Genomic DNA, 27,997 nt, shown 5'->3' on the forward strand with positions numbered 1-27,997 from the left:
GCAAAGACTGTGCCTTACTAACACCCTGGTCCTCAAAAGCACACAACAGAGTACTTAACACTCAGAAGCCTCTCAGGAGGCATTGCTGTTGAGTATAGAAAGCTAGAGTTAGGTAAGACACTGTGGAATATAATGGAAAATTCTATTGAATGGAATATAGTGGAAAAACCAAGTCCAAACTCAGAAAGACAGATGCGGGACAGCACTGAAGCATGGTCTTGGCATCTTCCCATCTCCTGGGCAGATAAAAGGACGTTCAAGTTCAGCTGGGTCCTTTGGGTCCAGTTCTGGATGGCTTTGGGGAGCTAGCCAAACCCTTCCGTTAGGAAGCCCTGGCAGCACAGAGGTCTATGGAGGGCAGAGAAGAGTGAGAAAAGAGGAGTGACACAGTCAAATGTGGCCAGACCAGGAAAGGCAGGCGAAAGAATGTTTCTGGGAGCACACGAACGTTCTCAAGAACACAGGTTGAGGATGACCATGACCAAGGACAGACTCCTGGATTTCCAGAATCTACTTGATGATTCTTCCATAGATTCCAGAGAGGGGAGGCTAGAAGCTGGATGGCAGGGAGGCCAGAGGGGCTGGGGTCTGAGAAAAACACCACATCTTTCTAGAACCAGCATGAAGGGGAACAGGCGGGGACAGCAGCAAGGAGAGGCAGGCAAGTCAGTTGGGAGCCAGGAAAGGGGACAGACATGGGCGCTTTATTTTAGCAGTAACCCTCTGGGCAGGGATTTTTGTAGAAGAGGCCTTGAGAGAAAGAATCCGAGGAGCAGAGGAAAAGTGTGTTCTTCCCCTGAGACCTGAGGGAAAGAGAAAGAAATGGATGTCGATTTGACATGGTTTTGTGAGTGTCCCTCTCCCAAGTCAAGATGGCACGTGGGGGCATGACAGGGTTGGAGACCTTCACAATCACTTCTCTGCAGTGTGGGCAGGTCTCTAAAAAGAACAGACAGGCAGTCATGGGGATCCACGGGCCTTTGTCAGAAGGCACTGGCACCCCTAAACTGGTGATCCTCAGCGCGCCAATCCATGGGGCCGGTGTACGTCTGTGGGAAACTCGCTAAAAGTATGGACAATGAGGCACATTTTCCATAGTGCTAAATTCAGCTTAAAAGGTTGTTCCTTTATGCTGAGATTATATTCTCCTCACTTTTTGGTATTAAAATGCTTCATGTTTGCTGGACATTAAACAATGATGGTAGATTGGAGTTTGAGTGTTTTTCCTCAACGTCCTTACTTAGCAAAATTTAAAAAAGGTGTTCTTAGTGGATCCTTCCTCCCACCACCATTTATTTTTCATATTCCTGTTCGTAAAATAAATTATTGGGGAGCAATTGTTCTAAAACTAATGTTTTTATACACCTTTACAGTTTTAAAAAGACCATTTTAAAAAAATGAAGTATTTTTGAACACCCAAGGGGAGAAGTTTCCGGTTTGCTCTCCCAGTTAGGATGTACAGCCTCATGCCAGTGTACCAGTTGGACTGCAAACTGTTTTCTGTGAGGCCCTGGTTAAAAATGACCAGGAGGCCAAGACTTTTTTGACTCAACTGTTTCCAAAAGAGCCAAGTGACGACTTTTGTGTCCATCTCTCTCCAGAGACACCAATGAACAGGTTTGAGGTAGGAACAGGTTCACGCAGCCCTAGGATCCCAGACCTTTAGACCTGGAAGAACTTTAGAATTTATCTTGCCCACATTATTCTGATGGAGCAGATTGACTCAAGGCCATGCAACCAACTGGTGGCAGAGCTGAGACAGGCCCAGACTCCAAACACCCCGGCCAGCCCTCTCCCTCATCTCCACATGCCCCCCGGTTTAGGTTTACACCAGCCTCCTCTTTAACAGATAAGCCTCAAGCCAAGCGACAGCTGCCTTTGCCCAGCATGCTAGGTCCACGGGGGGAGACAGAGTCCCATGGAGTACAGCGCATTTTCTCCTTTGTCATAATGGCTGTTTGCCTCAAGCGTTCAATGTCTTCCTGATTGTGTGACTCAGAGCTGCTTGCTGCAGCCTCTCATTCCCCTCCAAGAGGGGCTTCTCTTTCAATGACCCAGGGGTCAGTTCTAAGACCCAGGCTCCCATAAGCTACCTCAGCCTCCATGATTTTAACAAGGCTTTCCTGCAGACACCCCCACTGCTCTTCTCCCTCCCGTATCTCCCTCCCTGTTCAATGTCTACCGCAGTTAGGGGTATCTTGTTTCTAGTAAACTCTACCTAGTGTGGGTCCCAAATCTCCTATATTGGCACTAAAATTCTCATTGTAGTCTCTTTGTACAGTCAAACCTGTTCATTGGTGTTTCTGGAGAGATTCACTGTAGGAATGACAAAGAGACAAAAACCAAACCAAAACAAAAAAAACCCTAGGCCTGGTGGGGGCCTAACACAGTAACGTTACAATGTGACTGTAGGGGTATTATAAAGAGAGGGGGCATTAGGAGAGGATTTAGGCTACTCTGAGGAATGGGGAAAGATGCAGGAAGGCTTCACAGAGAAGACATTGGAGCTGGGTGTTGAAGCAGGAGTTAGATGCAGGGAGAGGACCTTCCGAGTGTGGCTCCCTGCCCCTGGATATTGAATTAACCCCAGAGAGCAAAGCAGGAGCTGAAAGGAAGTACTGCAGCAAGAGCCCAGGAAGACATACCAGCTGGAATGCCGCCACTGTTCAGGTGGTCCTTCCTTACTGATCTGGATATGCCACCAGCTGATATTTCAGAGTTATCTGTCCATTGACTATAAACTGAGATTTAGTACCCCAATGTCATTTAAGTTACTCTGTGTCTGGGGTTTGTTTAATTAACTTAGTTTGTACAATAATTTAGTTTTATGGAGCCCATGCTACAAAAAATAAAGTGTGATAATTGAAACTCATTGAAATAAAGAAATCCAAAAACATTCTACTGATCTTTATGGAAAGAATATTCACATAGGAATCAGGAAGAGCTGGCTTCCAGCTCTACATCAGCTGAGTGCCTCAGCCCTAAACCATCATCCACTTCACTTTCTCATCTGTAGAAATTTTCTAGGGAGGGAGAAAGCAGACTAGATGGTTTCTAAGGACTCTTCCAGCTTGGCCATTTTTAAGATTAAATTCAAGGGATTCCTTTTTTGAACAGCAGTCCAGAACATTCCCTTCCATGCCCATCAATCACGTTTAGCATTTGCTTCTGAGGCTCCAAATTCCCCGGCTTTCTCAGGAACTCTTAGCATTGGTAGTTTGTTAACTTAAAAATAGCTCAACTGCTGCTGATCATCATCCCACATTAGCTACTGCTGAGGAGAAGCCAGCAGGGCTGAAGGAAGTTAGAGAAAAGAAGCTGCGTCTGGGGCAAAGAATCACCCCTGGGATAATGGGATCACTGCTTTTCCTTAAATGAGCAAAGGAGGCCTGAGGTCATTGCTAATGTGAGTTTGCCCACGTGGCTAGTGGGAAGTTGGGAGAGGAGTGGCTGGGACCAGGCACCCTATCTGCCACCCCCATGCTCCACGAAGGTTTGCTGGAACCGGCAAGGCCTTTTTCTGCCCCAGAGGGCTTCACGAAGAGGTGAGGGGCCTTCCGCCAAGACAGAGGACCTTTCCTTTGGAGGTCCTGTGTACTCCTCTCCATTGTTGATGGGCATCTTCTGTCTGAAGGGCTGCTGGGCTTCTTGCCACCACCAGGGCTTCCATCTGATCCCTGGTTTACATGGCTTTCTGTTGAGCAAAAAAACTCACACTCATCCTGCCTCCAACAAGACAAAGGCGATTCATTCACAGGAGCTGCTGCCCAGCTGACAGATGTTTTGGCCTTCTGGTCCTGAATCCAGACATGCTGCTGACCCCAAAGGTGAAAGGCTCTGTTACCCATTCTCATCCCCCATTGGCCAGTTCCTACCCAGGATCATCCAAGAATTTTGACATTTGTCTTTCCTCCTCTACTTCTGCCTCCACAGCTCTTGTGGCTCTTAGAACTGTTTCCACTGTGGCCTTTGGTCAGGACAGCTAGAGAATGGAAAAGATGGGCCATGTGATCAGGGCTGCTTTGCCACAGCTGCTCAAATTCTGCGTTTGCAGACCTAACTGTGCCTTTGCAAAGAAAAGGCCATGAGGAGTGTTTTCATGCAGTTCCCCCCACACAGAATGAGCACCCTCAGCGAGAAGTTCCTTTACAGGAATTTAATGGCATCTGAAAAAACAAGTGCCACCTTTCTGGCTTATCCTAGCTTCGATGCTCAGCAATCTTCTACTCACTTGTTGACAGCCCAGCAGGGGAGATAAGACCTTTGCTAACACCCTCATTTTTAGAGTGTAGGGGAGCACCCAACCAAATGGTGGTTGAGTCCAGAGGAGGGAATATTGACCTCCCACTGGACACTCATTGAAGGTTCTACAGAGGAGGTGACATTTGAGCTGAGCCAAGAGGAGAGGTAGGATTTCGCTGGGCAGAAATGGGGATGGGAGTACTGTCATTCATGCAGTTACATTTGTTTGAAAGCAAGAGAATGCACAGCCAATCTGAGCAACAGGAAGAGTGAAACGGCAACCGGTAGGCAGGACCAAACCATTGTCAGTATGCTTCTGCAGCGTGTCTATCAGCTCCCCTCAGAGTCCTGAGCCACCAGGGAGTACTGACCCCAGTTTGAGTAAAACTCTTATTTAGATGATTTTCTTCATAGAAATCCATTAAAAGGATTTTGAGGAGGAAGTGACTCCTAAGGAGTCTTTAAAAGAGAAGGCAAATCCATGATCTCAATTTCTTGTCTAGGCTCTGTGGAGTCTTTCAACATTTTTCTACACAGTTTTACTGGGTTCTACGCTTATGACCTAAGCTACAACTAACAAGAGGGCTGCACGTAGCCTATGAGCTTCTCATTGAGAGATAAGACTCTCAATAAATCACTTTGGTGCATTTCAACGGCTTTCATAGGAGAGATCATCTCTGGGGCAGATGGTTGGGTGTGATAGAGGTTTGAGTCACCTGTAGGAGAATTGAGTGAAACTGACCCCTTGTTCCCCAATCAGTTGGCAAGGCCTAGAGTTTCAAAAAGACCACAAAGGGCCTGCTCCTCCCACCATGCCTGCCAGGCCTGGAGCTCCGGAACCCCCTGTGCCAGCAGCCTGAATGCAGCATGTGAGCAGTACCACCAGCAGCTCCTCCTCCAACCCTATACTGGGAACCAGCAGCTCCTGCTGCCTTTGCCTCCTACAGCAAACACGCTTGCCCCCAAATTACACCCCCGTTCTATGCCTTTCTTATTGTATCAAATGCTTGGGGATCCCTATTCATGCAAACTATTTAGTTTAAAAATATATGGTTATGAGGACATTCCTCAAAGAAAATTGTAACCCACAGAGGCATAAAACAGTGGTAGGCCCCAAACTGAATTTGGACACCAATATTATTGGAGGCCAGCAAAGTGTTTTTGGAGAAACAGCAGGAAGGAAAAAGAGGTGAACAGAAGTGAATAGGAGGCTAAGAAAGGGAACTACCTTTCCAGGGAAGACAATGGAACCAGTTCACAGGGTGGTGGGGAAGCTGTCAGAAGGGAAGTCAGATCCAAAGGGGACTGCCACATTGAGCATTAAACAGGTATTTCGCTGGGGCTTGGAATGATCATAGGAAAAGGGCCTTTGAGGCAACCTACTGGGGGCAGACAGAAGCTGGAGAGACCAGCTGAAAGAACAGCTATATGAAGAAATCTCCAGAAGGCAGGTTTCTCATACTGGACTTGGCTATGTTGCCTCCTCTCTCTGATATCCTGAGATTCTTTGTTCTCTGTGGCTGTTCTTGCCCCTCAAAGGCAGACACTCAGCATAAAACTGAGATAGCACAAAGCTTCCTTTCCAAGTTAGATCAACTTAGCCTTTCTGGTCCTGACTTGACAGAGGCAGGCTTCATCTCATTTTGGATGCAGGGGCTACACCTCCAAGACCAAGGCTTCTTCCGCCAAGGCAGGTACATAAAAAGTGAAGTAGAAAATGAATGCTCTTCCCCTCCCAAGGGGTCTTAGGATTGGAGGCCAGAGCCCTGCATACTGACCCCTATTTGGGCTGACCCCCTGCATGCCTTCCTTCCCTTCTTTTTCTGGCCATCCAACACATGCTAGTGCTCTCTCTGGCCTAAGTCTTCTGCTCTTCATCCTTTGATTGACTAGACCTGATTTATCTGTCAGCTTCTATTTTAACAAATATCACTGGTTGCTTTGTCTTTGCAAGGCTAGGTTTATTGCTGGCTAAATTCAGCCCACTGGGAATGATTAGAATCCTGGGAAAACACTGGTTATGCTGGGATTTAAAAACAAAAGTCCAAAGCATGTGGTGCCACCAAAGATAAAACAAAACTTACTTTTGAAATTTGCACAAATATTATAAAAGTTAAGATTTTGGTAATTATTTCCCTGTCAGAGAAAAAAAATTCACAAGATTCCCTCTGTAACCTCCACAAAATGTAGAGCTGCAATTCTAAAATAGCAACAGTGGGGGAAAAAAACCAGGTACAATAAAGTATAGGCTTCTTAACCTACCCCTTTATCACCCAGTTACCCCTTCTTGATCATTTTTGGGAGGTTCTCATCAAGTACCTCACTGTCATGTTCTTGCCATCTAATGCCACCTTCAGTCTTTTTCTTCACCTCTACCTGCCCTCATACTCTTCAAAGTATGTGTCCATTCTCACTCTGCTGACAGGCATGAGCTAGTCAATAATCTGGAACTATTGCAAATTCAACTGAGCAGTCCTGGACATATTCACTTTTGGGGGTTTCTCCATCTGCTATTCTCCTGTGAAGGAGCATTATTCCCCTGAGGGAATTCGCTGACCAAGAGGACTTGCCTAGTTCCAAAGGTGTGTCATTGGCTCCACCTGGGAATCACAGACTCATAGAATCATAGGGCTGAGAGTTGGTTTAACTGCCCTCAGAGGGCACTTGTCAAATCCAAGTCTGAGTTCTCAACTTTTAGCTAATTCAAAACAGCGGCCTATTTTCATCAGGGCAATGGTAGGCAAGATGTTAAAGCAGGCAAAGAGTGATCCTTGGTGTCCTCTTACTAGGGAAGGTGGTCAGGGTCTCCTTGGCCTTTTACCCTTCCCTGGCTTTCCCCCCTCTCCACCGCCCTCACAGATCACAGCCTCAGACTGAAGGTGTCTGCTCTGTAACTAGCACCACCTCCAGGCTCTGCCTGTGGAAAGTCCCCTGCCATCTTTCGAGGTCCAGCTCAAATGCGACCTCCTCTAGCAGGCCTTCTTTGATGTCCAGCCCGTATCTTTCTCTCTTCTGAAGTCCTACAACCCTTGAAATTGCCCTGGGTTGAAATTGTACTCGGCACTTTTTGCCAGTAGACAGTAAGCTCCTCAAGGGCAGGATCCATGTCTGATTCATCTCTGAGTCCCTTGCAGAGCAATGCCCCATAAACCCTCAAGGAGGTTTGCAGGCATGGTTTGGGGAGGAGTAGGCTGTGAGGAGCTCAGCCCGGGAGTCTGCTTCTTCCTGAGGCTGGTAATTTCCCTTCCCTCTTGGTCTCACTCCCAACCCTGAAGGACCTCTCTCTTTCACGGTCCTCAGCCAACTGTCACTGGGGGACAGAATCCTTTGGAAGGCTTCAGCTGTTAACAGTTTAGAATGTTGCTGTTCCCAGGAACCTTTGCACTGAACAGTGGAGATGGGGTGGGCAGGTGTGGAGGGGTGAAAGAGGTGAGGGTGAGCATCTTTACTCCCCAGTGACCTGCACTCTGATGAGAGAATTTAGGCAGGACCGGCTGGGCCAGGAAGGCCTTTTGAGGGTGAGAGAGCTGGTTCTTGACACCCTTCCAATCATAGCCCCTTAGTACTCTGAGCTGCTTTTCCTCTCCTTCTGCCTATAAAAAAAAAGAGAGAGAGAGATGTCCTGGCATGTGCTAGTCCTTAAATAAGTAGTAAGTAGTATTGTCATCACTATAAAGAATGAAAACAACAGAAAATGTGAAAATATACATAGCCCAGCCTAAACACACGAGTGCTTGGAGGATGCCAAGTAGGAGATGTAGGTGGGTTTTTTTTAGGCAGAGCTTCTGAAAGGCAGTGTCCATCGGGGTTTTGAAGCATCTGCCTTCTTGGTGGAAAAAAATGTCTGAGCAAATACAAGGAAGTGAAAACCAGCAGGTATACACAAGAATAGCTAATAACTGAAATGATGGTCCCTCTAAGGGGCGGATAAGAGCTGATGAGATGTCAGGAGGCAGTGAGAGGGCAGAGAGGAGCCAAGCTGAGGGGACACTTGACAACCAATTCACCTTTGGCTGCAATTGCACGTGTCCATGTGTCAGTAAGAGGAAATGTCTTCTAGGAGCCTGAAAATCCCAGGCTGAGGATGATACATGGGACCTCATCCAGAGCAACAAGTATAAAGCAAGAGGCAAGGTGCAGGATGCAGCGGGGTGTTCAAATGCAGAGGGGAGGGCAGTAATAGTGGTGATAATAGTGGTTTCAGCCTTTCCATGCTCACCAATTGCAGCAAAAAAGTTCAGAAAGATAAGACCACAGAGAAAAATGGAGGATCAGGCAGGAGGAAGTCATTAGAAACAACTGTGCTCTCAGGGCAATTTCGTTTAAAATATTGACATTGTATTTAGTATTTTGCTAGTGATTTCAAAAATTAACATTTTTATCGTTTTTCTAGGTTGGGAGGTGTACTGAGGGCTTGACAAATATTGAGTTGAAGTTCTGTCCTGGCCCCACTCCCTGGTGCTAAATTTGCACAAGTGGTGCCCCTTATCTTGGAGCTGTTGTGGAAACCATTGCTTCCACCCCACTCATCTCTTTTTAGCCCCTCGCTAGTCAGTAGATCTTGCCAAATTAAGTCCTCTTTACATAGCTTGTGCTTCCCCCTACAGTGTCACTAAGATAATAAGTGAGTGTTATTATCTCACTTATTATATAATAAGGGAGCCCGCAATGCTTTCCAGAGATAAAGCTCTCTCCCTATTTTTTTCCAACCCAAGCCCACTCCCATGTCAAGTTAACTATGGTTTTCAGTGGATGGTAAGATCATGGGAAATGTTTATTTCCTTTAAGCTTTCTGCATTTTCCAAATATTAATTCCATAGCTAACTTTGTTTTAAAGAAAGAAAAGTAGGTTGCAGATTACTGGAGTTTATTGAAGTTATTCTTAGAAAGTCTTCTGAGAAAATCCTCCAAAGCATGAAATTCCCAGTGACTTGACCCTGTCTCTGTGTCTCTTTCAAGAGAAAATCCTCAGTCTAATATGCAAGGTTTTTAATTTAGTTTTTTAAAAGATGCATGACAAGAAACTCCACAAGGTGAGCTTTAGAAATGCATTTCTAAATAGAACATTTGCCATCCATCCCCCAAGTAACTGTGTCTCTTCCTTTTTTTTTTTTTTTTTTTTTTTTGAGACAGGGTTTCACTCTTGTCACCCAGGCTGGAGTGCAGTGGCGCGATCTCGGCTCACTGCAACCTCTGCCTCCCAGGTTCAAGCGATTCTCCTGCCTCAGCCTCCTGGGCATCTGGGATTACAGGCACCTGCCACCACGCCCAGCTAATTTTTGTATTTTTAGTAGAAACAGGGTTTCACCATATTGGCCAGGCTAGTCTCAAACTCCTGACATCAAGTGATCCGCCCACCTCGGCCTCCCAAAGTGCTGGGATCACAGGCATGATCCATTGTACCCGGCCGTGTCTCTTCCTTTCAATGTAGGATGTCACTCATGAGCATCAATTCTTCACTGCATTAAGGAATGTGTGATTTTGGAAAGTGCCTGAGTATAGAATTGTGAGGGCATGGCCTATGTCTTAGGCCTTGGAGAAACTCAGCTAGCAGAGAAGAATGGAGAAAGTGCTCATAAGGTTATGATTGTCTCAAAACCAAATGCAGATAATATGACCTTGAGCTGTGAAGCACAAGGTGCCACAGAGACAGGGTTGTGGGATGATGGCAGTGACAGACAGAGACACAGAGCTTTGGGCCTAGTGAGACCCTGAGCAGAGAAGCCAGCTGGTACCATGAGATAATAAATTTGCGTGTGTGTTTTTGTTTGTTTTGAGACCGGAGTCTTGCTCTGTCGTCCAGGATGAAGTATGATGGTGAGATCTCGGCTCACTGCAAACTCTGCCTCTTGTGTTCAAGCAATTCTCCTGCCTCAGCCTCCCGAGTAGCTGGGACTACAGGCATGCATCACCACACTGGGCTAATTTTTGTATTTTTAGTAGAGATGGGGTTTCACTATGTTGGCCAGGCTGGTCTCGAACTCCTGACCTCAGGTGATCTGCCCACCTTGCCCTCCCAAAGTGCTGGGATTACAAGCATGAGCCACTGCGCCCCACCTTGTATTGCTTTAAATTAATAAGCTTTGGTAATGACATAGCAACAGAAAACTAATACAGTGAGTGAAGAGGGAAGTAAATGTTGAGGACCGAAAGGATGCTACATCTAGGGTTCTAGGAGAAGCTGGGAAGCAAAAAAGCATCGTGGCTGGCTGGAGTCATTCCACCAAAGGTGTTGAAATACAGTCAAGCGAAGAAAACCTGCTCTCCTCCTTAGGAGAGCAGCACTTGAATCCCCCTGGCAGGGATGAAAACCAAAGTCTCCTTTGCGAGAGAAGTGCTCAGGTGACTGGTTCCGGCTATGGCTCCATGACTGCTACCCAAGGAAAGCTTGGTAGGGAGAGTGGAATCAAGACAGAGGTGAGGTGTACACACTCAGGTGCACACAAGCGCTGCCATTTTGTTGTGCATTCCCAGTTCTTTCAGAATATTGGAGAAAAAAAGCACAGTTTATTTTTCCTCCAAAAGAGCCAATATTTGGGTTTTCTTTCTTCTTTTTTACATTTTTGGAAGGGTCACAGCAGTTTAAAAAAAAAAAACTGGTGAATCATTTTAATGTTTGAATAATTTAAAAGGGTTCAGAGGGACTATTTCTTTAATGTTGGAAATAATTGGAAGTTATATAATTTGCACAGGAAGAACAAATAGCTTTAAAAAAAACCCTTTATCTCCTTTTCTTGCACCATCTCAAGGGCCCTAAATCCCCACTGGAGACATTTTTAATGACAGAGTTATCTTTATGAAATTGCAAAGTTCTAGCAAATTGAATAATAGAATATTAAGTACCTATTCTGTAAGAAAAGCATGGCAGTGTGCCATGATGATGTCTACAACACAGAAGCAAATTACAGACATAGAAAGACAATTAACAATACAGGATAATTGTACCTGGCACGAGGAGTCCAGACAATCAAAAGTGGAATTGCTAAGGAGGAGGGAAATTATCTAGAGTCAAGGCAACCAGACTTAAGCCCTTCTTGGAAGGAAGGATGACTGTCCATCAGTGGTGAGAAATGAGAAGAAGAGAACTCAAAAGGCACGGGTAAAGCTGGGAAGATCAGAAGGGTCTAGACATATTGATGCACCAATAATAAGTAAACCAGATAATAGTAAACCAGAGATAATAAGTAAACCAGGTGGTATTCGCAACAGGAAGTAGGGGAGATGTTTGGAAAAGCAATCAATGGTGGAAGTTTTGATCGCTGAGTCTAGACCTTTCCAATCTGCAATGGAAACCACTGAAGGCTTTTGGAGCCAACAAAAGCAAATGTGCCATGAAGATCCATGGTTAGTAGTGTTTGGTTTTGTTTGGATTGGTGGCAGAGAACCTGGTGAGAGTTTATGGCACTGATGAGGACCCAGCCAGGGCAGTGGCAGTGGAAAGGAGAGGAGAAGGTGGCATTCAAAATACAATATATAGAAAAATCAAAAGGACATGATGCCACTCGAGAAAATCTATTGATGTCACAAAGCTTCAAAGGTTTGGGCTGGGACCTTGCTTCTTTGAGGGGGGATAAGTGGTCTCAGGCAATCTTCTTTCTCTTTGCAGAAGAATATAATTTTGGTGTGCTTACTCTAACATTCTTACAGAATTAGCTCATGACTAATTAAGAGTGTCAGAGATTTAAAAAATTAGTCATGTCTGGCACAGAGCATGGTAATGGTGTGAAAGAGCTGCCTGGAGCAAGTATGAGACAACTTTTAAAGATGCTCTTTGGGTGCAGGTGGGTGCCAAAAGGTGCTGCTCGAGCCCTGAGATTCCATGGGCTTCCATATATCATCATCTTTGGTTCCCAGCTAAGCTGTCAGCTTCTGGGTTTGCCTCAATTTCCTTCTCATGGAAATAGGGCCTCAAAACAGGAGCACCCTGAGAAATGTGTGTGATTAGCCCTAATGCCAGTCTCATCTTCCCCCACCCAACCACTTGACATTGTTCTTGCCTCCTCTCTGCAGCAGTTGTGAAACTGAGCCATCAACTGCTGCCTTGTGCCTGGAGATCAGTAAAATGAAGAACATGGAGACACTAAAGGTAAGAGCTAACATTTATTGAGCATCTACAGTATACCAAGCCCTCTTTTTTCTAGAAACAAACGAACACAAAGTTCTTGGAACAGTGCCTGGCACAGTTGGGCTCCATCAAGTTTCATTTCCTTTCTCCATGCTATTAAATGAGAAAGAGGGCATGAGGAGGTGGGAGGAAAGGAGCCAGAAAGGGAAGGTAGGAGACTGGCAAGAAGAAGCCCTGGCGGCTCTGAGATGCAACATGCAGGTTCCCCCAACCCTCCTGGAGTAGGAGGAGAAGCTGCCCCTCACTGACCACTCAGGAAGGAGAGAAGCCTCCCATGTCAATGCCCCCAGCTCTCGTCTGGGTCACAGCCAGCAATGAGGACAGGTGGGAGAGTAGAAGGGATGACTCTTCTCCCCTGGGCTGCCTCTGATCCCCACCAAGTCTGTCCTCTGTACCCAACTTACCCTCCTGGTCAGAGGAAAATGTCCTGGGAAATAATCCCTGCCTTCCCTTGTTTTTTCTTCCTTTGTTTCATAATTAGTTTCTGCACCATTTTAGCTTTTTTTAAAGAAGGGAAAAAGCACTAGATTGAATTATACTCCAGGGAGATATAGGTCTAAAGAATCTGGGATCTGGCTTCCAAGTGGGCATCTTCCTCTCTCGTGAGCCCCCAGACTCTGCTGTCGGTGGTAAGGTCTCCTTTCCCCACACTCCTTCCCAGTATGGCTCACATGTCACTTAGAAGACTGCTGGGGCTCTAGTGGTATGAAGAGGTACATATTCAGACCCCAAAGTCTTAAAGAGGCTGGTGCAGTAGGTAAACTAGATAAACAGAACCCACACTCAGGAGACCTGGATTCTAGTCTACAGTTTGCCAGCTAATAGCTTGAGAAAAATCACAACACTTCAGAGTCTCGGTCTCCTCGTATACCACACAGGAAACACACTTATCACACAGACCTGCTGGATTGCTGTAAGGGTGGTAAGATAACTCATGCACAGGGTACCCTTGTTGGTGCATGGCATCTACTTGTGCTACCTAAATGGCTGAAGCCTGATGCTTCCCTCCCACCTTTACCTCCTTTCCCAGATCCAATGCTCTGGCATTACATCAATGCAGAAAGAGAAGGTAAGTGCTTTCAAAGAGAAAAGGCAGCAGAGGTGGGCTGGGGGAGTGTTATGGACTGAGTGTGTTCCCCCACAGTTCACATATTGAAATCAAATCCCCAGTGTGATGGTATTAGGTGGTGGGGCCTTTTGAGGTGATTAGGTCATGAATCACCTTGAATCCATGAATTGGATTGGTGCCTCTATAAGAAGACGTACCAGACGACTTTTTAGCTCTCTTTCCACTATGTGAGAATACAGCAAAAGTTGGCAGAGACCCTCGCCAGAACCTGTCTCTGCTAGCACCCTGATCTCAGATTTCTAGCCTCCAGAACGATGAGAAATAAATGTTTGTTGGTTAAGCTACCCAGTCTATGGTAATTTGTTATAGTGATTTGAACTAAGACAAAGATATGGTTAATCTGCTTTATGAAGGATTATCTCCTTGGCAGATGGCCCCCATCTCCCCCACTCTTTATTTTTAAATATCAGATTCAACCTACTAAAGGTGCTAACTGAACACTCTCTATTGTCTTCACTTCCCTTTTGAGTTCTGGAGCCCTAAACCAGACTGTGTTCTCCAAGTCTATGTTTAGTAGGCAAGAAGACTGTTACAAACAGGTAATCTAGGCATTTGTAGAGTTCACAAAACAAAAGGAGCATTTTTATATACTGTTTTTTAATATACAGTGCTTTGCTATTGGTTCCCCTCAGAGGAGAGAAGTAATGATAGAAGTTTCTAGAAAGGCAAAGCTCCAGAATCAGGCTAGAAATTGCTCTCTGACAATATTTTGTGGTTCTGGGACCCACAAGATGTCTTGGGAAAGAAGCTTTCAAGCTTGGATCCTAAATTTTTACTGCAAATCCCTTTATTCCACTGGCCCATGAGCTCATTGAGGGTGGGCACTATGTCTTCGTGATTTTTGTGTCTCCAGGATATAGCATATGGTGGGCACCCACTACTTCTTTGTTGAATGAGCATTGTTTCACGTGTCTACCCAAATCAGGTAGAAAACTTGGAGCCATAGACTCCTGGGACCTGCCACCACCAGGCCAGGGAATATAGGATTCCCAAATACAGGTTCTATTTTCGGATTCCGTCCTTGAAAGTCCTGGGGATGCACTAACCAAAAAAGATGAATTCCAAGTGTGTTGCTCAACTTCTAGTTCCAACCAAATGGAAGGCATGCATTGCACACTATCTCCCTCATGATTACAACCAAACACTCTTAACAAAATACAAAAAAAAAAAATGAACCGAGGTCTCTGAAAAGTCCTCTAAAAGCAGCAAGATTGCAAAAAGAAGGCAAAATTTGCTGAATGACCAATATGGTGAATTTCCTGGAATTTGTTTTCTCCTGGCTTTGACCCAAGGGTGAGCTGAAACATGAGACCTCCCAGCAGTCATGGACAGCAACAATGCCAAGAAATGGCCCATCTTTCTGGATAGATAATCTAGAAAAGGGGCCCCTGCCAGACAGAAAGCGTGGGGAAAATCTTTGTCTTTTTTTCTCTCTCAGCTCAGCCCCACAGTCAGATGCAGCCCCCAAACTGCACCGCCACCACCTTGGCAGCAGCTTGAGCACTAAAATCTCGAGAGAAAACCTGTCCCTCTGGGTAGAGAAATTCAGAAAAGGGGTCCCCGTTAATATCAAGAGTGTCGGGAGAGTCCTCACTTTTTTACTCTTGCACTTTGCTCTAAGGTCTGGCCAAGTTGAATGAAAGTTTGTGGTATCATCAGCGGCTCCAGCTCTGAGAGAAATCTATCCTTCTAGCTAGAGGACCAGGAAAAGGAACTGGTCCTTTTCCTGCAAGAGAGAAATCTTGCAGAGGAAAGAGCGGGAGAAAGGGACTTCATGTAGGAGCCAACACAAGTCCTGAGCTCACCCCCAAGACGTGCACGTGTGGAACACAAACAGCTTAACAAAGGCTTTGAAAAGTGAGCTGACATTGAGACCACTGCCTACAGGAGTAATGAGACAGAACTTGCTGTTGAACTTAACGGGGTTGATTGCCTGCTAAAACAAAACAAAACTCAACATGTTTTATGATTTTAACAGGACCCAGAGTCTCATAATGTACTACATGAAATGTCCAGGATACAATTTAAAACTACCCAATGTGATAAGGACCAGGAAAACATGACCAGTTCTCGAGGGAAAAGATAAGACAATATTGGAATTAGAGAAAAAAAAACAAAAAAAACTCCAAAGCATCTATTATAATCATCCTATGTGACATAAAGGTGAATGCTCTTACAATGAATGGAAACATAGAAATTCTCAGTCAAGCAATAGAAACTATATAAAAGAAGCACCAAATGGCAATATTAGAACTGAGAATCACAATATCTGAAATTCACTGGATGAGGTGAGCCCAATAGCAGAATGCAAATGACAGAGGCAGTATCAGTAGACTAGAAGGTAGATCAACAGAAATGATCCAATCTGAAAGATAGGAAAGTGTTTGGAAAATAATGAATAAAGCTTCAGGGATCTGTGGGACAATACCAGATGGTCTAATGTTCATGTCATTGGAATCCTTAAAGGCAAGGAGAAAGAGATGGTTACAGAAAAAAAGTTTGAAAAAACAATGGCTGAAAACTTCCCAGATTTGACAACTGACATAAATTTAAGATTCAAGCAGCTCCTTAAACCTTTAACAGGATCAACGTAAACAGAACTGAACATCTCACAACTCCTTACCTTCCTACTCGCCAGTGCCCTCCTCCTCACTTATCTGGACTCTGAAAGCATCTGAGCTTTTGACCCTGAGGTAAGGGAAGGGGCACATGAATAGGAGTCAGACCTCTGGTGATTTTAACCCTGGCTCACTGACATGTGTGAGAGCTGGAGAAAACCAGTCCTTCTGCCTGGGCCTCAGTTCCTCACCTGAAAAAAATCTCAGGGTTGAACTAGACAGTCTTCTAAGTCCCTTCAGCTCTAAAATACCACCCTTTATCAACTCCTATGTGAACTTTTTCTGTTCAAAAATGATATTATGTATCAAACCCTAATGCTATGAAACAAAAAACTACTTTTCTTCCAAGAGTCTTTCAATCCTTATAATGGTGCAAGTGACTGAAATGAAGATGGTTACAAAACAGAACCAAAAATGGAGTTTCATAGCAACCGGAATGGAAGTCAGCTTTCCCAGCAGCTTCCGGCGGAGCCCTGCAAGCACCATGGGAAGCCTGGAATGCATTGGAAAGGACAGGAAGCTCTGTAGAAAACTTTTCAATTTCAATAAATGCATTTCCAATTTCATCATGTTTTCCAGATGCTAAGGCACAGAATATAATGCCCCTATTGCCTTGGACTCTGAGTTTGGCATCCAGTCTGTCAGACTGTTAACTCACCCACATGTGTAAACACGTTAACAAGCACCGTTTGCATAGCATTTTACAGTTTACAGAGCAGCTCCCATGCCTTACATCATTTCATCCTCCCAGCCTCTGAGGTTGCAATCATCTGTTTCCTCAGAAGAAACAGTTTGAGAGAAGTGGACGTTTTCCTGCAGACCATCCAGCCCTAGCTTGTCTGGCTTCCAAATTTGTCCTCTTTCCCATCACCAAGAACCAGAGTCCTGGGTAATGCCCGAGCCATGCTGTGAGCACCAGTCATTGGGCCAGGGGCTGATTGTCTCACATTTGCAGAACAGGCTGGAGAAGATTCAGATCTTCTCAGCTCATTTCTCCAGACAGAAGTACAGTGCTGAGAGCTGGCTCCAAAACTCTTCTGTCCCGCTTCCATTCCCTCCTTTGCCCTGAGGCAGATGGCTTGGCTTGGAGAGGCTCTCTGGTGTTAGACACAGCAAGTTTTTCATTCCCACACCCCACATACGATGGCTCTTTTGAAAATATCTTTCCTCCCCTCCCTCCAGCTGCTTGTGAAGGTGCAGGGCTTTAACTCAAGCAGACTTGGGGATGGATGGGACTCCTTCAGGTTTCACCATTGATTGGCCTTGAAGAGCTTTGCGGCTTGGCCCCCACTTGCTCTCCTCTCTGCCAAGGCGTTGCGATTCCCTCCCACTCTTGCACCTTCATGTGGCCCCCACTCTGCCCTGGTGTGCTGGAGGTCATTCTCCCCTCCCTTCATGAGCCATTTTCAGCTCATTTTTTGGCATATTGTCTCTTCATTTTCAAGAAAAAATACAAAGTAGTCTCTGTGAGTGTGATGATTCTGAGTCATTGCATGCTGTCATCATTCCAGAACAAAAAGATGTCAAAAGGTGGGTGGGTTCATTTCATCTGCAAGGGAATAGGCCTTCTCTTCTTTGTTTTATTTTCTTCTTTGTTTTCTTCTCTTCTTTGTTTTACCCTTGATGACTCATTTAACCTGAATCAAAGCTGAGTAGTCTTGGCCTTCAAATAGGAGGCTGGGGTTGGGGGGAGCAGAGTGGAGGCACCACTTAAACTGGGGCCATAGGCCTGAACCTTAGGAGCCATGTTCTTATGGCATGGAGCCTGCAGAAGGGGCTGAGAAAATAGAGAGGTAGCATGTGGAGCCCTTGCTCATGTCTGGACCTCAGTTTTCCCGTCTATAAAAAACTCAAGGCCAGGCACAGTGGCTCACGCCTGTAATCCCAGCACTTTGGGAGGCTGAGGCGGGGTGATCACTTGAGGTCAGGAGTTCAAGACCAGCCTGGCCAACATGGTGAAATCCTGTCTCTACTAAAAATACAAAAATTAGCTAGGCATGGTGGCGGGTACCTATAATCCCAGTTACTCAGGAGACTGAGGCAGGAGAATCACTTGAACCCAGGAGGCAGAGGTTGCAGTGAGCCAACATCATACCACTGCACTCCAGCCTGGGCGACAGAGTGAGACTCTATCTCAAAACAAACAAACGAAAAACCTCAAAAGGATCACACAAGAGCAGGTTGGGAAAGGGCTGTGGTGTGTGGTCTCAGTATAAATATTTCCCTGACTCACTGTGCTTTTCTACCTAGGAATTGGAACCTTGATTCAAGAAAGGAGGTTCAACCCTCACCTGGCTTAGGAACCTGGACAGATGGAGAGAACAGGCTTTGCTGTCAGACAGACTTAGGTTTGGGTACTCCCTCTGCTGCTTCCTGGCTGTGTGACCCTAGAATACCCAACTTCTCTGAGTCTCGGTTTTGAGAGGTTGAATAAATTATTCTAGGGTTACACAGCCAGGAAGGAGCAGCGGGAGTACCAAACCTAAGTCTTCCATGGCCTTGGATTCACGTAGTCTCCCTGATGGGTTTGCAGGCCTCACTCACCAGTGCAGCCTGCAAGGCAGGACTCTGCTGGAGCCTAGAAGTAGTGAAGCAACACCCTGGGATGGCAGCTCTCAATATGGGGACTGGACCACAGCAGGAGGCCTATGAGAATGAAAGTATTGATTTTGAGAAAGAGGGACTTTTTGTCTTTGTCGTGGTGGAAGCCACTGTCTATGAGGGTCTCAGGCAGGCTGGGCTGTTTAGTGATCCACTGACCCCTTAAGGTTCCTACACAGGTGGCCCGGGGGTCCATGAAGAGCTCTGTGCCATTCTGGGAGAGTGATGAAATTCGTCTCTGTAATCCCTCCTTTCAATAAGAGTTTTAGTAGCACCCCCTGGAGAATCAGCTCTTTGGGAGTCTCCCAAGAAAACCATGACCAAGTCATGCTAAACAAATCACACACTGTTCTGCCTTAGAACTCTAACTTGCATCATTGTTTAGCCTGGAATGTCCTCTCTACCCACCAAAATCCTACCCATATCTGAGACCAGCTCCAATTCTAACTCTTCCAGAAAGTCCTTCAAAACCTCTGTAGCCCACAGCGATTTTTCCTTGCTCAAAATACATGGTCATGCCGCCATTTTCTTCCCGGAGTAAGGCTATTGTTTTTGTTTGTTATCCTCTGTCTTTGTTTCTTCATAAATGTTGGTTTCCTCCATTTTCCTCATTTCCTACTTCCAACCCAGTCACCAAACCTGTTGGTTGTAGCTCTTAAAGTAGTCTCAAATTCCTCAACCTCTCTGCACCTCTCTGGGCTGTTTCCTGGTTCAAGCCACCATCCCAGCAACAGCTCCTAATTGACCTCTCTGAATCCAGTCCTGCTTGCTTTCATCTACTCTATATCCTGAGGCCAGAGGACTCTAACATACAAATCTGCTGCTTCAAGTCCTTTATCTCACTGGCCTTGAGATAACACAGAAACTCTCCAACAGGCTTTCAAAGTCCTTCACTTACGGGCCCCTGCCTACCTTTCTGGTGTTTCTCAACATTCCCCACCTTTACCACCACCATCACCCAGGCCTGCCGCAGTCTGGTCAGAAGGTTATGCGTGCTCCTGCACATTCTCTCCACGGGGAATACACTTCCTTCCCACTTGCCACACCCCTCTCGGCGCATGCTTAGCTTACACATACTCAGTCTTCAGGTCTCCACTGTAATGATATCTCACCCACTCGGACTTGCCACGCCATCCCAGTCTACACCCAAAGTAATCACTGCAATCTTCATTCCATTTTGTAATTGCATCACTGCAATCTTCATTCCATCACTGCAATCTTCCCATCACAGCAATCTTCATTCCATTTTGTAGTTGCCTGTTTACTTGCCTCTATCCCTCACTAGACTACAAGCAATTTTAGAGCAAGAACCATATCTGCACAGTTTACTGTTGTATACCCAGTTACATGGTTCTTGCTCTAAACCCAGTGCCAGGCTCAGTGTCTGCTGCTAGTAGAGGCTCAATAAATAATTCTTGAATAAATGGATGAAAAGTAGAATGAACCTATACATCCAGGCCCTCAAGGGCAGTGACCATTCCTCTTGCTTCCCTGGATCTCCCTTCAGTGCCTAATTCAGGGCCCTGCAGATTCTGGGTGCCAAGGAAAGGAAGTGATTGTTTGTTCTTAGCAAAAAAGCCTTGTTATTTTAATAGCATGCTCCTCTATTTCTTCATGTTTCCCTCTCTTCAGATGGAAAGTTTTTGAACTACGTACTGGCAGGAATGTGGCTGACAACACGGTGACCTGGATCTGCCTCCAGGGGTGCTGGCAGAGCAGGGCCCTCATGCAGGGTTAGGAGATGCATGGAATTCAAGGCCTCCGAGTGACAGTTAGCAGAACCCGAATGGGCTGCTCATCGAGGAAACAGCCCTGATGGAGTCCAGGAACTCAAGTTCCAGTTCTGGTTCCTTCGCCATTCAGCTGTGCCATCATAGGCACATCACTTAGCCTCACTGGAGTTCAGTTTCCTCAGTAGCAAAATGTGGTAAGGCAAGGGGAAGAACCAATAATTTATCTTCACTTACAACTCTGAGTTATTATTCTATGAAAAAAGTATGTTGGCTGAGCACGGTGGCTCATGTCTGTAATCCCAGCACTTTGGGAGTCTAAGGAGAATTGCTTGAGCCAGGCGTTTAAGACCAGCCTGGGCAACATAGCGAGACTCTGCCTCTACAAAAAAGAAAAAAGAAAAAATATGTCACCATATTTCTACTAGAGGTGAAGAAAAATTGGGCTGTTTTCAACCTAAAAGTCAGGACAATTAACTTACCTAAAATGAGTGAAGTGTTTTGTAATAATAATCTCATGTATTAGATAAGACTTTAAACTTCTTAGTGAGTTTTTATATTTTTTATGCTTTCAGTAACTGCGGCAGAGGCAACTGTATGGGTTGCCAATATCTGTTCTCCCAGCCACCCCTATCAATTTTATTAGAAATGGCAATATGGCCAGGCATGGTGGCTCACCCCTGTAATCCCAACTCTTTGGAAGGCCAAAGGTGGGTACATTGCCTGAGCCCAGGAGTTGGAGAGCAGCCTGGGCAACATAGGGAGACCCCTGTCTCAAAAAAAAGAAAAAGAGAGAAAGAAGGAAGGAAGGGCAATATGTGCAGTTAAAAACTATATTCCCCAGCCTCTCTTGCAGCTAGATATGACCATGTGACTAAATTGTAGCCAAAAAGTTATAAGCAGAAGTGTCATGTGCAGCATTTAGGAAGCCTCCCTCAAGGAAGAGAATACATGCTTTGCCCTCTTCATCTTCTGCTGGCTGAATGAGAATAAGATGTCTGAAACCCAGGCAGCCATATGGGACTATGGGGTAAGGTGCCAAGAGTGCTGGTGTGGCAAGACAGAGGGAGCATGGGTCCCCAACAAAAGGAGCAACCTTCCCAGTCCTGGGCTATCCTCCTTTTAGGATCCTTTGGCATAATCACTTTTTCTTTTCTTTTCTTTTTTTTTTTTTTTTTTGAGACAGAGTCTCGCTCTGTCACCCAGGCTGGATTGCAGTGGCACGATCTCAGCTCGCTGCAAGCTCTGCCTCCTGGGTTCATGACATTCTCCTGCCTCAGCCTCCCGAGTAGCTGGGACTACAGGTGCCTGCCACCACGCCCGGCTAATTTTTTTTTTTTTTTGTATTTTTAGTAGAGACGGGGCTTCACCATGTTAGCCAGGATGGTCTCGATCTCCTGACCACGTGATCCGCCCGCCTCAGCCTCCCAAAGTGCTGGGATTACAGGCATAAGCCACCGCACCTGGCAAGAGAAAAATCACTTCTAACTTGCTAAATAACTATTGTGTTTGTTTTCCTGTCCCAAACCTAATCCTAACTGAGAAAACAATGATCTGCTTTATGCAAGCCCCTGTGCTAGATGCTGCAGGGGATGCAAATGTATATGGGCTTTAGATACACAGAGACTTGGGCAAGAGCATTCACCCCTACACAGAATGCAAGAACATTCTGTGTAGGGGTGAAAGAAGTGCCCAGAAGAGTTTGATATGGCAGAACAATGTGGGCATGAAGAGATGTGGTGAGGGAGTATGATGGAAGGCTCTTGAATGCCAGGCTAATGAGGCTGGAGTTCATCCTGTGACAGAGCAGATAATCTTGTTCCAATGTACAAATGAAGAAGCCCAGACCTCAATAGGTTGAAGGACTTGTCCAAGGTCACCCAGCCAGGGAGTGGCAGAGCCCATCTCAATTCTCCTGACCCTTGGTCCAGTGCTATCCTTCAATTTTGTGCTCTTTGAGAGAATCTGGGGCAGACAGAGTAGGAATAAAGGTGTCACACTTTGACACAGCCAGAGAACAGAACTATATCTCCCCACCCCCATCACACCCCAACAGGTTCAAGAGGGGGTTTTGGGGGTTGCTACAAGTCTAGGATCTGGACCTATCCTTAACTCAGAGCCCACTCCATGGGCCTCCTGTGTAGCTCCCCTCACAAGGCTATCACAGCTGTGGTGCTATCCCACTATGGAATAAGTATCAATGTGTCTAGCACAGTGCTGGGTGCTTTATGTACATAGTCTAATTTACTGCCCTCAGCAGTCTAAAAAAATTAAAAATATATTTATTTTATAGGTGAAGATGCAGAAACTGAATATCTAAGAAATGAAGCCACCTACTCAAAGCCACTCAGTTGATAGCAAAGTGGAGATGCAAAGCCATGTTTGTTCAACTCCAAAGACAAGTTCCATCAACCACATTCTAACATCTTCCTGATCCCTGCCAAAGCATAGAACTGTCCCTACTCAGACTCCAAGAACTTACCTGATTTGATGGGCTGACCAGTGCCAGGGACCTCCTGTCAGGTTCCAGCTGGTCACGTTCTACCTGGAGCCAGGAGCCAGTTTCCCCTCCAGCAATCACATCACTCATGCCCTGCCCATGACCCCACATGGATCAGGGATCTCCTGGACAGGGGGCAGGCCCCCGCCTTCTGTGACCTCAATCTTCCTGGGACTCTTAGTCTTGGTTGGTCATGGGGCAGGGGTGTCAGAGTTTTCCCAATCTAGTTTCTAGAGTTCACAGATTCCAGAGGGCTGTTTCCTGGGATCAAGGACACTTTGTTTTGTGTGTCCTGACTGTGGCTGTCATGGTTAGAATGCATTAATTATGAATCGAGCTGACATTCTTTCAGGAAACAACTGGTCGTTAGAACAGAATCTTCTCTCATTACCAGCATTTGGAAAGTTGAGTTTCATTTTGTCAGTCATTCAATGTGCATCTTTCCAATAATGTGGTATGTCCAGCGTTCCAGCATGAACCACATATTTCCCCAAGCTGACCATACAGCTTTCTTCTGGAACTTTCACAGGAAACACCCTGAGATGTAGCCTGCAGAGCTGAAGGCGACAGATGAACCTCAGCCCCTCTGCATTCATTGCACAACTATGAGGGGACAAGCAGTTTGCCCTCAGTTGCCATCAGCCCACATGATTCCTGTCTGGCACAGCCTCCCTTCCCATTGGCCAAACTCTCACCATTCCTTTTCAGGCTCCGCCTAAGTGTCTCACCCCTACACCCTTTCCCTAAATCAGGCTGAAGTTGGAATGTGTTCACCCAATTTTATTATAACTAAATATATTCAGCTTGACCTAAGCTTTAGCAGATTTTAATAGTTATTAATGGAATATTCATCTATTTCCCTATACATACTGTAATCAACATTCCCATTCTCAAATGCACTAAAGTATCTGAAGATCAGACACTTTAAGTAATTTAAATTTATGACAAAGTTTTCTGAAGATATAAGCAGATCCTGTTAGATACAGATGCACTGTAGCATGATGAAATTCTTACAAACACTTTCATGCACTGTAGCATGATGAAAATATCTGACCAGAGCCTGTCACTGTACCTTGTAGACATTCTTACAAATAGCTCTTATCTAATCCTCATAATCCATCACCCGTCACCCACAGGTGACAGTTAAACCATTGGATCCACATGATTACTGAAGGCTTGCTTCTTCATTGGCTGCAGGAATCTCATGAAAATCATGTCTTCATATATAGCAAAACTTTGGGCTTATGCATCCTTCTAGGAAGAATAAGCAGTTAATGGGCATGACAGGCCTTTGAACCCTATGTAACCCTGCACGTGTGCAAGCTGCTCTTTTAAGTGGACAACAAAAGACAGTGGCAGAAGTCAGGCTGGGCTCCAGACCCAGCTCTACCTTAATAGTCAGGTGATCTCTATCAGGTCATTTGTATTCTCTGAACCTCAGGTTTCTTGTCTGTCCGTGGAAATTATAATAATGCCTGCCCTACTGTGAAGTTCAGATGAGCTCATGGATGTGAACACCTTTTGTGGGTTACAGAGCAACACTTGAATGCCAGCCATCCTTTGTTAACGTACATTAACTCTTAGTTCCTACAACACTAGGAGGTAGATATCATCCCCTCTTTTCACAGATGTGGAGACTCCAATGAGTAGACCCTTGAGGAGCTGACCTTCCAGCTCAGATCTCCCCATCCAATGCTCTTCCCCTCTGTGCCCAGGCACCATCCTTGGCTCCCATCCCTGCTCACAGCTGCATCATGTGCATACTGTGAGCATCACATCATACAGTCTTACCTTAAATCTGGGGTCCAATCAGTTGTCAAGAGCCACACACTGGGAAGAGGGAGATCAAGGAAAACCAGCCAAGCTCCTCCCAATATAAGGATGTTTGCCAAGTTCCAGGGAGCTCCTGCTACCCCCAGGCCTGGGTGAAGTAAGCACTGGATAGAACAGACAGGATACAATGGCATTGCCCTGAGAAGGCTTTTCATCTGGCTGAGGCAAGGACTCAGAGACACAGGTAAGCAACAGTCAAGCACAAAACAGCACATGGGGCTGGGCGCAGTGGCTCACACCTGTAATCCCAGCACTTTGGGAGGCTGAGGCGGGTGAATCCCGAGGTCAAGAGATCGAGACCATCCTGGCTAACACGGTGAAACCCCGTCTCTACTAAAAATACAAAAAATTAGCCAGGCGTGGTGGCGGGTGCCCATAGTCCCAGCTGCTTGGGAGACTGAGGCAGTAGAATGGCATGAACCTGGGAGGCAGAGATTGCAGTGAGCCAAGATCGCGCCACTGCACTCCAGCCTGGGCAACAGAGTGAGACTCTGTCTCAAAAAAAAAAAAAAAAAACAGCACATGGTTAGGTGCCAGGTGACTGGGGAGGCCACAGGGACATTCCAGGTGCTCCATGTAAAGACACCGGCAACTTCTTAAGCTCCTGTGGCCCCAAGAGGCCCAAAAGCTGCCTCAATCTGGGAAGATACCAAATCTGCATCATCTCTCCTCTTTCCTTAACCCCACTTCTCAGGTCCTCCTCTCAGCCCTGTTCCTCCTGTCCCCAAAACTTTGCCTTATTATCTTCCCCTCTAACCCAGTGCTGTCCATGGAGATAGAATGTAAGCCATGTAAGTAATCTTAGATTGTGTAACACACAGATTAAAAAGAGAAACAGGTGAAATTAATCTTAATAATATATTTAATTCAACCCAGTATATTCTAATGAAATTATTTCATCATGTAATCAATATTTTTAAAATGATTGAGAATTGTACATTCTTCACATCAAGCCTTCAAAACCTAGTGTGTGTCTTATCCTTAGAGCACATCTCAATTCAGACCAGCCACACTCCAGTGCTCGAGAGCCACCTGCGGCTCGTGGCCTGTACAGTGCAGCTGGAACCCAATGGGTGCGTTCTCTCTTCCCTGTGCCTTCAACCCATTCCTGTCTCCCTACTCCAGCCAGCTTACTCCAGGACCTTGCTGTCTCTTGCCCACATCCAAGCTATAGCCTTTGAACTAGACCTGTTCTTCCCAACCACCCTGCACACTGCTGGCCAAGATCCCCATAGAAGTCATCTGTGACCCACCAGTGCCTCTCCATTGCACATGGAATTCAGGCTCTTCACAATCATCACTGATGGACCCTGTGAGCACCTTTCCCCATCCACTCACCATGCCCCTAGACCCCCCATGACTGCCTACCGTTGGCAGAGGGAGCCCACCACACTTTCCTTCCCAGCCTCTGCTCACTCTTCTCCCTCTGCCACAATCCAATTTCCCTCATGATGCCCTGCCCAGTTGCCACCTTCTCCAGGAGCTCCTTCCCCATCTTTCGATTTGAAATCACTTGTGCCATCCTTAGAGTCCTCAAACCAGTTCATCCACCCCCTTTGGCTCTAATTTCGTCTGCATATCTAGGGGTAGATTATCTCTGAGTTCTTTAAGAAAAGACCTTCTAACTTGATCATATCTCTCTCTGTCTTGTAGGTGATTTTTAAGGTCCCACTTGTGTCCCTCATTGGTCTACAGGCTCCATGAAGTCAGGTATCAAACATTTCCATTGCTATATTCTCCAGGCCTAATCTGGATCCTCCCAGGGCGGCTCTTCAGTGAACGTGTACTGAACTGAACAGACATTCACAGAGCAGATGGACAGCACTAGGGACTCATCCTCTGGCCCCAGAGGCCCATGAAAGAATATCCAGGCAGGCTGGACTACGCTGGGAAGGGGGAGGCCTGGACTCTCATCGACAGGGAGGGGCCCCAAAAGGAAGAGAAACCCATCAACATCCTGTGAACTAAATGGAAAGAAATGCTGTTTAGGAAAAAAAAAACATGATAAATAAAATTCCTGAGAGCAGCTGCTAAGCCAGGGAGCACCACACTCATCCCCTTCTGCAAGAGAATGAAAAGATGGAGCTACAGCTCCCGTCCCACATCTGCATCTGGTGTGGCCTTCCCGCCACGGGCCAGGGGTCAGACCTGGTTCCACAGGCAAAGGGGCTGCTTAGGCTGGGCTTGAAATAGGCTGAGTGGAAACCTGCGCGCCCCTGCCTGCCTCCCTGTACATGGAAAGGAGCTTTCAGTGAGTATGGAGATTTCTGCCTTTGTCAGAGGAAGGCGTCCTCATCACAAGGCAGGGCAGGTGTCTGTGCCCAAGAGCTGAGCAGAGAACAAGCAGCCAGCGGAGGCTTTCGCTTGAACCGTGCAACCCTTACCTGATTGGGAAGCGCAAGTGACAATTAATAGTGAGTCACTTTATGTAAATGCCTCTCTCTTTTTGTATGCTATATTTAGAGAAACAAACTGCTTTGGCATTTAGAGATAAATTTTATGTAAGAGTTTGTTGCTGATGCTGCTGTTACTGTTCATCACCCAGATAATAAAAGCAAACTAGAAATACTCAAATGCCAGTACCACCTCCAAATATATCCTAGGCCCCTTTCAGTCATCACATTCTTAATTTTTAGGAAGAGCCCTTGTCATAATCTGATGCTTGACAAAATGCTCTCTATCCTTGCATCACCCCCACTCCCCGCTTCCCCACTATGACTTTGCAAGTGCATTTGACTGTAACAACCTTAGGGGACACTAACTCACTGGTGGCGCTGAGCCAGCCCCTACTGTGCTGGGTCTCACCAGCCGGATTCAGCACCTCTCAGTTTCTCTCCCACTGTGGAGACTTTTTCAGCTCCATGAGTCCATAACCAGTGATCCCATTAGGAAACAATGCAGTTTCTAGAATTTTATGTCTGTAGGGAATACATCCACTTCTGGCTGAACTGTCCCTAAAATGCTGCTTAACATAGAGCTTCCAAACTTTCAAGCCTCAATAATGGCTCCAAGGAATTCAGTGTTTTCTTCTGCACCAAATGAATGCTGGAGCCAGAGGAAGGGCCCTGGACAGGGCTTAGTTGGTTTGGTTTGAAGAAGGAACTTGACCTTCCTGTTTTCCCTTGCAGTGGCCTCCAGGGCCGCTGTCTCTGGGCCTCTTCCCAAACCCCTACCACCATGTTATCACACCCTGAGAGTCCAGGCCCTTGGGTGGCCCAC

At 46.0% G+C, this 27,997-nt stretch overlaps 1 protein-coding gene and 1 long non-coding RNA gene across 3 annotated transcripts in view; one reads left to right on the forward strand and one right to left on the reverse strand.

Annotated features, from left to right (window-relative positions):
- Positions 1 to 7,401, reverse strand: part of LOC116272542 (aromatase-like) — a 91,546-nt gene extending 84,145 nt beyond the window's left edge. Inside the window, exon 1 of the mRNA XM_031661278.1 lies at positions 6,562 to 7,401. The gene's annotated coding sequence lies outside the window, so the exon portion shown is untranslated. The remainder of the gene's footprint in view (positions 1 to 6,561) is intronic.
- Positions 7,402 to 7,638: 237 nt separating this feature from the next.
- On the forward strand, positions 7,639 to 27,352 carry LOC103885820. Of its 2 annotated transcripts, none has more exons than XR_649119.4 (5): positions 7,639 to 7,760; positions 12,253 to 12,328; positions 20,348 to 20,642; positions 22,739 to 24,962; positions 26,432 to 27,352. It is a non-coding gene; the product is annotated as an uncharacterized LOC103885820 (long non-coding RNA). The 2 variants fall into 2 exon arrangements; XR_002523055.2 differs by having other exon boundaries at positions 26,521 to 27,352.
- Positions 27,353 to 27,997: the final 645 nt, after the last annotated feature.

Source organism: Papio anubis, unplaced genomic scaffold, assembly GCF_008728515.1.
Source record: "Papio anubis isolate 15944 unplaced genomic scaffold, Panubis1.0 scaffold124, whole genome shotgun sequence".
NCBI lineage: Eukaryota > Metazoa > Chordata > Mammalia > Primates > Cercopithecidae > Papio > Papio anubis.